Consider the following 11,727-nt stretch of genomic DNA (forward strand, 5'->3'; position numbering starts at 1 on the left):
AGAAAGATGTATTAGGTTCAAAGGACCTGCAACATGAATGGAAGGGGTTAAATTTCACTTTACTTGATAAGGTAGTAGGTTACAAAATTTAGGTGGATTTTCCTGGTTCTTGCAGACAAAAGGAAGGTGAAAATTTGTTATGAAGAACCAGGAAGATAAGCTGAAGAATGAAGAAGGAATGCCAAAAACAGACAAAACTAAAGAGAGATAATGAATTTATTTTTATGTTATTTTCTTTCTTAGTAAAGGCATGCTAAATAATGTGGACTGTGCAGGTCAGATGCATTTGTTCAGACATATTTACAGTCATATATATATATAGGGGATATTGTATATGTATGAAGATTAATGAAAGCAAAAACTAAAATTATTTAGATTTTACAGAAGAAAATGTGTTATCGAGTTCCCAAAAAAAGAAACCTTGAGCAGGAGAGAGAGGGGACAAAGTTACTATAATATTGACATACCAGCTTTCAAAAGGAACTGAGAAGCAGGCTGTCTGCCAACACAAAGATCAGTAGAAACAGCAGAGGTATAACCAAGAGGTATAACCAAGAGGTATTAAAATAAAATAAATAAAATAAAAATAAATAAAATTTTCTAACATGTATTTATCATAATGAAGTGACTGAGAAACATTACTACAGATTTACTTGACAGACTTAACATTCTCCAGATATGACATTAGTGAGGCTAAGACCCTGGAGGAATAGTTTACATGCACTTAAATAGAAAAGATTGTTCAGAGCTCAAGAGCTTGTCCGAAGCCAGGAGGCTTTATGATGGTGGCTTAAGACTCTTAAAGAGGAGATACTTCTTGTTCTGGAAAGAATATTCACAGATACCAATAAACAGGGAGCATTTGTCCCTACAGGAAAAAATGGACTGCTGTAAATCTTGAAGTGCCAGGTCATTTTGTCTATGGAGACACTTAAGTTGGAGTAAGAGAAGTTTACTGAGTGATGCTAAGGAACTTTGTGCATTTAGGCAGTATACCTCAGCAACTTTGATGTTTATTGAGTATGATTTAAAAAAAAAAACTTTTTTTTTTTTTTTTTTTTTTAAATATGACTTCAAAAGTCAAACCAATAGTTGAAGACAAGCCAGCAGGCAGGTATGTAAATGACAGTTTATAACTAACAATGAAGTCTACCTGGTTTATCTGACCAAAAGAATAAGTGAAGTTGCTTCTGTCTCTTGATTTAAATTTTGCTGTATAAACAATTTTTTATAAGGGCAACAAATCTGGTGAAAGGTCGAGAGAATGAGTCTTATGAGGAGTGGCTGAGGGAAATGGGGTTGTTTAGCTTGGAGAAAAGAAGGCTCAAGAGACACCTTATTGTACTTTACAATTACCTTAGAGGAGGTTATAATGAGGTGGGGATTGCGCTGTTCTCTCAAGCACCAAGTGGTAAGACAAGGGGAAATGGCCTCAGCTTGCACCAAGGGAGGTTAAGGTTGGATATTAGGAGAAATTTCTTTACTGAAAGGGTTGGGCAGCATTGGAATAGGCTGCCCAGGGAAGTGGTTGAGTCACCATCCCTCGAGGTCTTCAAGACATGTGTAGATGTAGAACTTAGTAACATGGTTTAGAGGTATGTTTTAGTACTAGGTTAAAAGTTGGACTAGATGATCTTAGAGGTCTCTTTCAACGTGAATGATTCTATAATTTCAATTCTTTTATTAACTGTGTAATTCTGATATTGGCCTCTGGTGTAAAAGGTAAAAGGCACATGGACTGTGATTTCAGTGCACTTTTGCACTGTGGTAACCCTACAGAATCCAGAAAAAAAAAAGTTTAGCTGAGTTAGTTACTGTGTTTCTATGCTTGTTAATAAGGTAGCAATGCAGATATTAATGAATGGACAATTGACTGCTGACTAAATTTGAAGCACAAAGAACTTTTATGGACAAAAAAATAAAAAAATGAAAACTTGCTAGTAAGGCTTTTGTTTCTGGAATTCTTGCATTGGTTTTAAGGATAACACATTATAAATTTTTTTTGCAGCCATATAGACTACAGGCTACAGCCAGGAAACAGGTGGTCATATGCATGAACTAATCCTTTTATCCTTTCATTCAGGTCCCTTCTCATGTCATTCAGTATAGGCACAGCTAAGATCCACAGAATTTCATTATAAATCTCACATTTAATTTCCTTTTGAACTGGTTACAAAAACACAAAAAATATTTTTCTCACATATCAAGAAACTAAAGTTTCAGAGCATCTTGTCAAATGTGAGACTGTTGATAAGTGAAAGTGAAAATTCTGAAGATTTTTTTTTTTTTTGTGGTCTTGACAAAAAAGGAGCATATTCTCACTATAACACTCCAGGTCTTACCAAAGCAATGAACAACATTATTAAAAGAAGTACCTTAATGTGTTTTATTGAGCTTTCCTCAAATCTGTTCTCTGAGACAAGACTGCAGACATTTCTCGTGTATATAATGAAGTTCCTCCCTGTGGAATACAGTATGTGTGTGCCATATGCTCACAGGAGTCATATGACTGCACTGAGTCATGCAGAATGGTCTTGAACTCAACCTGTCTTACTTCTGGACTCAACTTGTCTTACTTCTGGACAGCTGGGAGCAAAACAAGTACAAACTTGTCTGCAAAAGCCTGTGCAGACAAATCATCTACTCAGCACTGGTGAGGTCACACTTGGAGTATTATGTCCTGTTCTGAGCTACCCAATGCAAGAGAAACATGGACATACTGGAAAGGGTCCAACACGGGGCCACAAAGATGATGAAGGGACTGGAGCATCACTCCTATAAGGGAAGGCTAAGAGCACTGGACCTTCTCTAACTTTCTTATATCTTTCTTATTCTGTGGTGCCCAAAAATAGAGTCAGTACTCGAGGTAAGGCTGCACCAGCAAAGAGCAGAGTGGAACAATCCCTTCCCTTGACCATCTAACAATGCCTGATGCACCCCAGGATACAGTTAGCCCTCCTTGCTGCCAAGGCACACTGCTGGCTCATGTTCATGTGTAAATATCTGAAAGAAGGGTGCAAAGAAGATGGAGGCAGGCTCTTTTCTGTGGTATCCAGTACCAGGACAAGAGGCAGTGGACACAGACTGAAACACAAGAGGTTCCATCTGAGGATCAGGACACACTTCTTTACTGTGAGGATGATGGAGCACTGGCACAGGCTGCCCAGAGAGGTTGTGAAGTCTCCCTCCTTGGAGATCTTCAAAAGCTGCCTGAATATGTTACTGGGCAATCTGTGCTGGGTGGTCCTGCTTGGGTATGGGATTGGAGCAGGTGACTTCCAGAGGTCCTTTCCAACCTCAGCCATTCTGAGATTTTGTGATTTAAAGTCTCGTATTAAAAATGAGTAAATCTATCTATGAACTTCACAGAGATGCTTCAGTATTCTGAGATCTTTGTTTAAACTGAGACAGTAGTTGAAAAATACTTATGATTTGCAGTACAGAGAAAATACTATGTGCCAAAGAAGCCTCTTTAAAGTACAGGCAAGAAAAAAAAAAAAGTATATTACTTCATAATCTCTTATTCTTCAAAGGTCTTAAAACGAGAAAAAGGAAAAAAAAAAAAAAAAGAAAGAAAAAGATAACAGCATTGTCCTTAATTTAGGGAAAGGTGAAAGGTGGACCGTTTCTTAAGAAGCTTCATGATATATTATTATTTCTAATAATAAATCACATTTTAAAGTTTATATCTAGGAGAATTATGGGAGAGGAGATAAAGGGTATTTATATCTGAATTATTAAAAACATCTCATGTTCCTTAAATATTTTGGCAGCACGTTTAGTAGAAGATTTAATATACTGACACACAGACTCACAAACACATTTTGGAGCCCAGGTCTCAAGAGATTCATTGAGACTTAAGCTCTTAAAAGCCTTTTTGAATCTCAGTCCTATGCCGGATGTAATGTAATACATTTGCTGTTTATTTTTTGTTTGTTTTGTTTTGTTTTGTGGTTTTGCTTGTTTTTTGTTTTTTGTTTTTTTTCACTTTTAATCTTTGAATGATGGAATTGAGTACTTGCAAAAGTGACAACTTGAAAATATTTCTGCTTTGTTGACAATAATGGAAAGCACAACAAATGAAATTTAGACATTTACATGGTTTAAATAGGTCCAAAATTAAGACAATACAAGCTTTGTTAGCCTAGCATATTGTACAAATACCTTAAATGCACTTAGAACCTTAACTTCCAACATTTGAGCTTGACAGTTTTCACTGCCTCTATCAAGAATTCTACATATTTCATGACCCACAGGTGATAGATGAGATACTCCAGCTAATGACATTTGAGCACCTCCAACTGTTTGCTTCTTTGATCTTTGTTTCTGATTCATGGGCGCATTGCTTTTGTCCTAGAATTTTCTTTGGGCTTCTTAACAGACTTAACTAGAAGTACTCTTGCTCTTCTGCTCATTTTCAAAATAAAGAATTGGTTAAATGGGAGTCACATTGTGCTTGTTAAACACCTGTTGCTACAGACTTTTAATTGATTATCCTACAAATTATCCTGCCTTTAATTTGTTTCACTTTTGTTTCAGCTTCAGGAAGGACGTTGGCTTTGAATTAAGATACTGTCAAATCCACACAGGTATTTTATTACTAGACACCTTGTTTCCTAGGTTCATATTCAGAAACAAAACAGGATATGTTGTCTCTGCTATTTGTAATCATGTTTGCATGATTACAATGGGGACTGCACCTCAACTGTTTAGATAACATAAGATTATAGTCTTCAGTCTCCCTGAACACAGACTACTAACAGGCATTTGTTAAGTTTGTACTTAAAGCACTTGGATTCAGAAGCCTTCAATACTTGTATTATTACCTTCACTTACTGGTGGCCAAAGACATGCAACAACTAAAAGGAGTATTGCATCGATCCTTCTGGGAGCCTGAAGCCAGTTGCTGTGGTACAGTTAAGCACAGGAGGAGTTAGTTAAGCCAAGGCATATATTTCAGCAGGGTCTCAAAATTGTATTATAGATGCAGCTCTCAGTAGTTCACAACCCAAGACAGATTTAGGGGAGGCTGATGGATTGCAGACACTGTGTCTTGAGCAGACCTCATTACTTCAGTACTGCACAAGAAAATAGTGTCTGAAAAATAATGCACATTTGCACAAGAGAGTTGAATTAAAAGATACAAATGTTAGCATTTCCTACTTATTTTAACCATATAATCACAAGGTTCTTTTCAGTGTAGTTAATCTTCTCACTTTTTAAAGATTCATTTTAAAATTCAAGACTCTGATCCTCCTAATCACATGGATTTTCAGAAATAGTAAAGATCCAATCACAATAATATTTCCCTTAGAAAGTAAATTTTGCTGTCCCAAAAGAGCAGTATATTGTTATTCTCATCTAAATTTGGCCTAAGAATATCAAAAAGGAGTAGATTGTTCCAACTCTGTTACCAAGAACCCTATGCTCTCCAGCACACTGATGCAGCTGACTGGTTGAAGTCGAGATAACATCAGTGTCTGAGACGGTCTGGCTTTCCTAACCCTCACTACATACGCTCCCCTGCTGCTATGGCTGAGCAGAATGCTTCTCTCTTTTTGTTGCTACACCAGCACAGGCCAGTCAGACCCTACATTTTCACTTCCATATCCTACTTTAATTGGCACTACCTGGGGAAGAATAGGTAGCATTAAAAACAAAGCATACACAGAAAATGACTTATTCCTCTAACAGCTGAATTATTTTCCTAATCTTAAGAAATAAATATATATATATATATCTTTTTGACAAGAAGCAGACTGATGCTTTTGACACAACAGATGAAAGGTTTGATGAGTATAAGCCCCTAGAAATACAAGCCTAGAATGAATATTTTGTGTCATTATCATTACATATGTCTTAATTTGCAATCATACACAAGTCTGTGCCAGTCACAAGAGAAATGTAGTATCTGAACTGCTATAGCTCTCAGTTTCTTTGGCAGTGTTATATAGTGTTAAAACACCCCCCAAAAAGACTTTAGAAACATTCCTTAAGTAAAATTCAGATGTAGAAATACCTACACCTTTCCACAAGAGGTATACAAAGTCCTTGCCAAATTTGTGGGGGAATATATGTGTCAAGTACCCACAAGACCAAAGACCCAGATTCATTATTGTTATCCACTCATGTGTTATCCACATGTGCATCTAGTTTTTCTCTCTGCTATACACACATTAATGAAATCACAGAAAGGAGCTATATATGACTTCCATGCTGCCATTATTTCAGATTTCCTACTGAAAAATAACTTTTCTCCTTATTCAAACTTAATCTTATGTGTGATTGCTGGCCATTAGTATCTTCTGTCTAATTTGCTCTTGCTATTTCCTGTTGCCTTTTTTTATGCTCAGGAAAGTATTCTGTTTTGAAAAAGAAAACAAAATTATATGTTCTTAACTCACCTTTTGTCTTCAGATTCTCCAATAAAATGTTTTAACTGCGTAATAAACAAAGGCAGGAGACTTTGACTCTAAAAATTTCCCAGCCAGTTTTCAGACAATCAGTGGGTCTAATTAGATTTGACAGACTCTCTAACACTGTCATGTTAACATATCTTTCTAATTTGATTCAAGAACATAGTTTAACTTAGGGACTGAGATCTAAACAAATTCTATTACATTTTTCTGTTGGTTATGTGTGTTTCTGTATCACTGTTACTTCGCCAATTTAGGGAAAAAAAAAAAAAAAGAAAATGAAAAAAAAAACACCTTCCTCTTACACTCATGTTTTATCGTAGGATATAGATCTTACTGTTCATATAATCCTTTTCATACTTGAAAAATAGTGTAATGTCCCTTAATGGTAAACTGAAAGTTCTTTCTCTTTCTGGTGAGAATGTTAAATAGTTTTTTTAGAAGTAACATTTATTTTGTTATTCTTATTGGAGACCTGGGTTTGACTGCACAAAGCCCAAGAATTTTTCAGTATCTCCAAGGCCACTTTGACACACTAAAAAGATTCATAAATGTTAAAAAGTTCAAGTGATAAGAGTTTAAAAATTTCTCATATTTCCCTCTCACAAAGTCATTACTATCATTATTTCCCCACAACTACCTCCTTTTTGCTTACAATGATCTACAGAAAGTCTTTCTATTTCTACGTATGGTTACAGGTACAGGCACATTCTGATTATTACCATTGTATACTAAAAAAAACCCCACAACACTATTTAAATGCATGCATGGTCTGACTTTCTTGTGGTCTTAAGGTTGTCATTTATATCTGTGATCGAACACCAAATGAGAAATGTAAATAGTTATTCCATGTGAAAAGTAATGGAAAATAAGCTCCATACTTGCTTGCATTTACAGGAACAAATGTTCTAAATCAGGTAGTATGACCCAGTTCAGGAAACTGTTTTTATGCTCATACTTAAGTCGCTATGATCTAAACATATGCCTGAACTTTAGTGTGCAGATGCACTTTAATTTATTTAAAAATTAGGATGTTTTTTGTGTATATGTATTCATATTTTGTGCATGTATATTCATGCATATACATACACATACATGTATATGCGTGTGTATCTATATGTGTATCTATTTACAAATTAAAAACATGGACTTTCATAATGGTAAGTGTGAAGAACGCATCATATCACTGATACTGAAAAAAACATTTCAGTTTTGGGGCTTAATATATCACCTGAAGGGCAGCTCCATGTACTCAGTTGTACCAGAACCTGAAAAACATTGACAAATGAATTTACCTGTAACTGGGGCAATGCTTTTCCAAGGGTTGTGCCTCTGAGCCTAAAGTCATCATCTGTGATTACTCAGTTATTTAGGGAGGGCCCCAGAGCTCAAGGGCACTGCAAAGGCCGGGTATAATCATTTTCCGTCTGTTTAATCTTTACTGAGTCAAACTTTCAAAGTGAAGGAAATGCACATAAGCTCCATTACCCAGAGTCTCCTCTTTGTCTCCATTTGCCTCTGCACATATTGACCCAGTGCAATGACAGATTAATGGTGACATTAAATAAGGTATTAAATTTAATCTTCTTTACTAGATGTAGCAAAAGTTCCCTTTCCAAATCGCCTTTCTTTAATTTTTGCTTCATGATTGCCATTTTTCATTCGCTGATTTTATTCATGCTAGACTAGGCCAGTGACCTAAAACTGCCAATCGGGAAGTGAAATGCTAATCACATTTCTTCAATTGAAAGCATCAGTGTAAAAACTTCCCATGCATTATTTACATTAATTATTTTCTGTCTCAAGTATTCTCCTGCTTCTTCCTAAATCAGTTCAAATAAAATGAACACAATGGTTTATTTCAACTCCAGATGTTTACCATAGTCCTTCCCATTGACAAAATCCATCTTTTTTTTTTTTTTTTTTTTATGAATTGTCTAACAAAAAGGCCTTTCTGGCTTCGCCACTTCACTTTGTTACTGGATGGACTTATTAGCCATTTAAGACCTATCTCTCAAGATGCTCTTGCAATCTTTTCTCTCCTTATAACATATTAATGTTTTTAGGGTAACTTCTCAGATATAGGACAGTTATTATGTGATGGTCTGATTCTGATTCTGTTGGATATTTTGTATACTTATTTTCTAGAGATAGAGATGTTCACTGAAGCTACTCAGTTTATTACAGCACTAGCCAAAATCCCAGAGGCTAAAGCCCAGAGTATACACACTGTCCTTAATAAGCTCTCTAACATTGACTGTGTCCTTTGCTTTCAAGTGTATTTTAATTTTAACACCATTTTGTAAATTTTCAGTTCTTCAATATAGCATGAAACTTTATCTGCAGGAACTCAGTATAGCTATTAGAATATTTTTATTTAATATATCATAAGCTGAATGCTGCTTGCTTCTTACTGTGATACTGGCTTTTAGTCACCTCATCTAATTTTATGTACAAACATAGTACCAAATCATTCTTTATGGAAGTATGTAATTTATTTTAAATGAAACATATTTTAACAGATCTACATTTATTTTATCAAATACCACTAAAAGGCAGGAGATTATATGCACCTAGCTGCTGAAATAAAATAAACCAAAAAGATTAAATAAAGGAACGATATTTCAAGGAGGACATTAAAATGGATTTTGGAAGCATCAATCATTCAGTGCTGTAAACATTAAATGGATTATTCTTTGATTCTTTGTGAAAATCCAGAAATTATTTCTGCACACTCAGTCTATTTATACTTTTGGGGATCCTTCACATATACAGGAGTTACACATAGCATCACTGAACCCACCAAGTAACCTCTAGGATACGTTCCTTCAGTTAGAAGGAAGAAAATATTAGGGGTAAGTTATTAGGCAGGTGTGTCCCTGGCACAAAAGTCACAGCTAGCTGTCTGGCCACATCATCCTTCTGCAAGCTTCTGTCCTGGAAAAGGAGAGGAAGAGGTGCCCCTGCCCCCAAAGATAAATATAACTGCTAAGAAGAGGTGGAACACAGTGTTGTGCAAAAAGGGTTGTATAGCCCTGTTAGGGAGATTTGAAAGATGAGATGAGATCTAAAAGCTGTCGGTTAAGAAGGAGACCTTTTAAAGTATTACAGTGAACAAAACCATGTAGCCTGTAGCACTAAAATATTTATTACCATCCACAGCTCTTTTTTTGGGGTATCTTTCCTGTCTCCTCCTTGTCCCTCACTGCAGTAGGATCTGAATCAGTAGCCTTAAATGACATATTTATTCTCATGGTACTGTGGTAAAATCTTCTTTCTCTGTAGAGAATTAATATACAGGAATCCAGATGAATGTTTTGAATATGAAAACTCGACTGCTATGTTGACAGCGTTAGAGGTTACAGTATTCTCTCTTTGGCTGAATGCAGTGTTGTACTAAATCTGGTGGCTGCTCCTTCACAGCAGCAATGTTATCTTCTGGTTTTGAAACTTGACTGTAGGTGGAAGTCAGTAAGAGATGACAATATTATATTTAATTAAATATTCTATTAGAGAAGCGTGAATACATGAGGTTTCTAACAGATCCTCTCCTCAGCCACATAATATTCAGTTTACATATTCGCTTGTTGGGCATTTTTCCATACATTAGATCCATTATAACAATTTGGATTAACAGCTCTTTAACACAAAACTGCTAAAACAAAAATGTTATTAAAGAGGAGCTAGTAACTGGATGAATATGTTCTTATCTATCAAAATTTTTCTCCCCAAATAAAATTTTAATTAATGAATAAATCTAGTCTTAATTAATCTTAAGGAATTATTCTTAAAATTTGCCTGGAAACAGGAAAACAATTAATTAGGAACATGCACAAAGTGCAATGGTTAGAGAGAATAAGTTGGATCACAGACTGAGTGGTAATCAACAATGTCATGCTGATTACCAAGAAAACAAATGTTAGGCTGTCTAAAGAATGTGTAAAGCTCAGAATATTTTCATTTTAATAAGGCCACAGTTGAATTACTGTGTTTGGTTTACATGTGACCTTTTAATGAATCTAGAGCAGACAACAGGAGTGCATCAGAGGTCTAGAAGAAAAAGTTGTGTGAAGAAAGATAGCAAGAACTGACGCTGTTTAATTTAGAGGACAATGCACAGAGAAAAGATGTAATAGAAGTCTCCAATTACAGATAGACTGCCTTCTACAAGTTGGAAGGCAATATGCTCTTTCCAAAGGTTAAGACAGGAAGTAACAAACTTAATTTGCAGCAACGAAGATCTAGATTAGATGGTAGACAAAAAGGTGCTGAGTATAAAGATGACAATGAATGGAATTCATTGTCTGAGAAGGCAATGAAGTCAGCATCACTGAGATTTTAAAGAATAGATTAAATAATTATCCATCAGAAATATCTGACATTTAGCTGGCTAAATATCTTCTAAAGACCTTTCTGATTTTACTCACTCAACTTTTCTAATCTATAAATGTTGGGTTTAGGGTGACAACCCAGGAAAACATTCTTACAGAACATTGCTTATTCACCCAGGTTATTCCTTGTGGTTCCAAAAACCATGTGGCCCATTTACTCTTCTGAAAGACCATGTGCTATTGAAAGAGACATTAGCTGAGAATCAATAGCTGATGCTATTCCTATTGATGTTATAGCTGAAAGCTCTTGGCTTTCACAATGCATTATCAGCTCAAAGCCAACCAGAGCAAGTGCAGCTTTCCTACAGAAGCAAAAGGTGTTAAGCCTTTTCCATCAGGTTACTGACACAGCTGAGGTGGAGGAAGGGATGCCCTAGCATCTACAAGGACCTTTGCAGTCTGTGGGAAGCAGCTACACTAGCTCTGCTGGGAAACTCAATAGGATGGAGCTGGTTTCCAGGCCTTAGCATAAGTGGCCTGTGGTAGGGCATGATTCATGTTTACAAAGGATTCCCATGACTGATAGTAGTGGTAGGTCGGATCTTCCTTCAAATAGAAGAACCTCTCCAAAGGGTCTGGAGGGCTTGCTTGCTTTTGATCACAAGAAAGCTTCTTTTCCTATCTACCCTGCCTTATTTTCCTTTAATGTTATTTAAAAAAAAAAAAAAAAAGACATTTAACAGAGAAACAGTTAGTGACGGAACCGTTTATTTACTTAGACTAGGGAATGAAGCGCCTATAATACGTAATTCAATGTATGCTGATAGAAAAAGTAAGATGCTTACAATAATGGCTGCTTATTCCCTATAGGTATCAGTGAATGAAACGAGAAGTTTAATGATATCGTATTGTTACTCTTTTGCCTATAGACTGTAAGCCTTAGATTCGTAATTGCATTAAGAACCATAGTTTATACTGAT

At 35.8% G+C, this 11,727-nt stretch overlaps 1 protein-coding gene across 1 annotated transcript in view; it reads left to right on the forward strand.

The window, feature by feature from the left end:
• The window catches only part of LOC308187879 (uncharacterized protein), a 77,830-nt gene extending 73,301 nt beyond the window's left edge, over positions 1 to 4,529 (forward strand). The window contains exon 5 of the mRNA XM_080576308.1: positions 116 to 4,529. The gene's annotated coding sequence lies outside the window, so the exon portion shown is untranslated. The remainder of the gene's footprint in view (positions 1 to 115) is intronic.
• The last annotated feature ends 7,198 nt before the right edge of the window (positions 4,530 to 11,727 follow it).

The sequence above is a fragment of the Anser brachyrhynchus genome (genome assembly GCF_964034855.1).
Source record: "Anser brachyrhynchus genome assembly, chromosome: 1".
Classification (NCBI taxonomy): Eukaryota; Metazoa; Chordata; class Aves; order Anseriformes; family Anatidae; genus Anser; species Anser brachyrhynchus.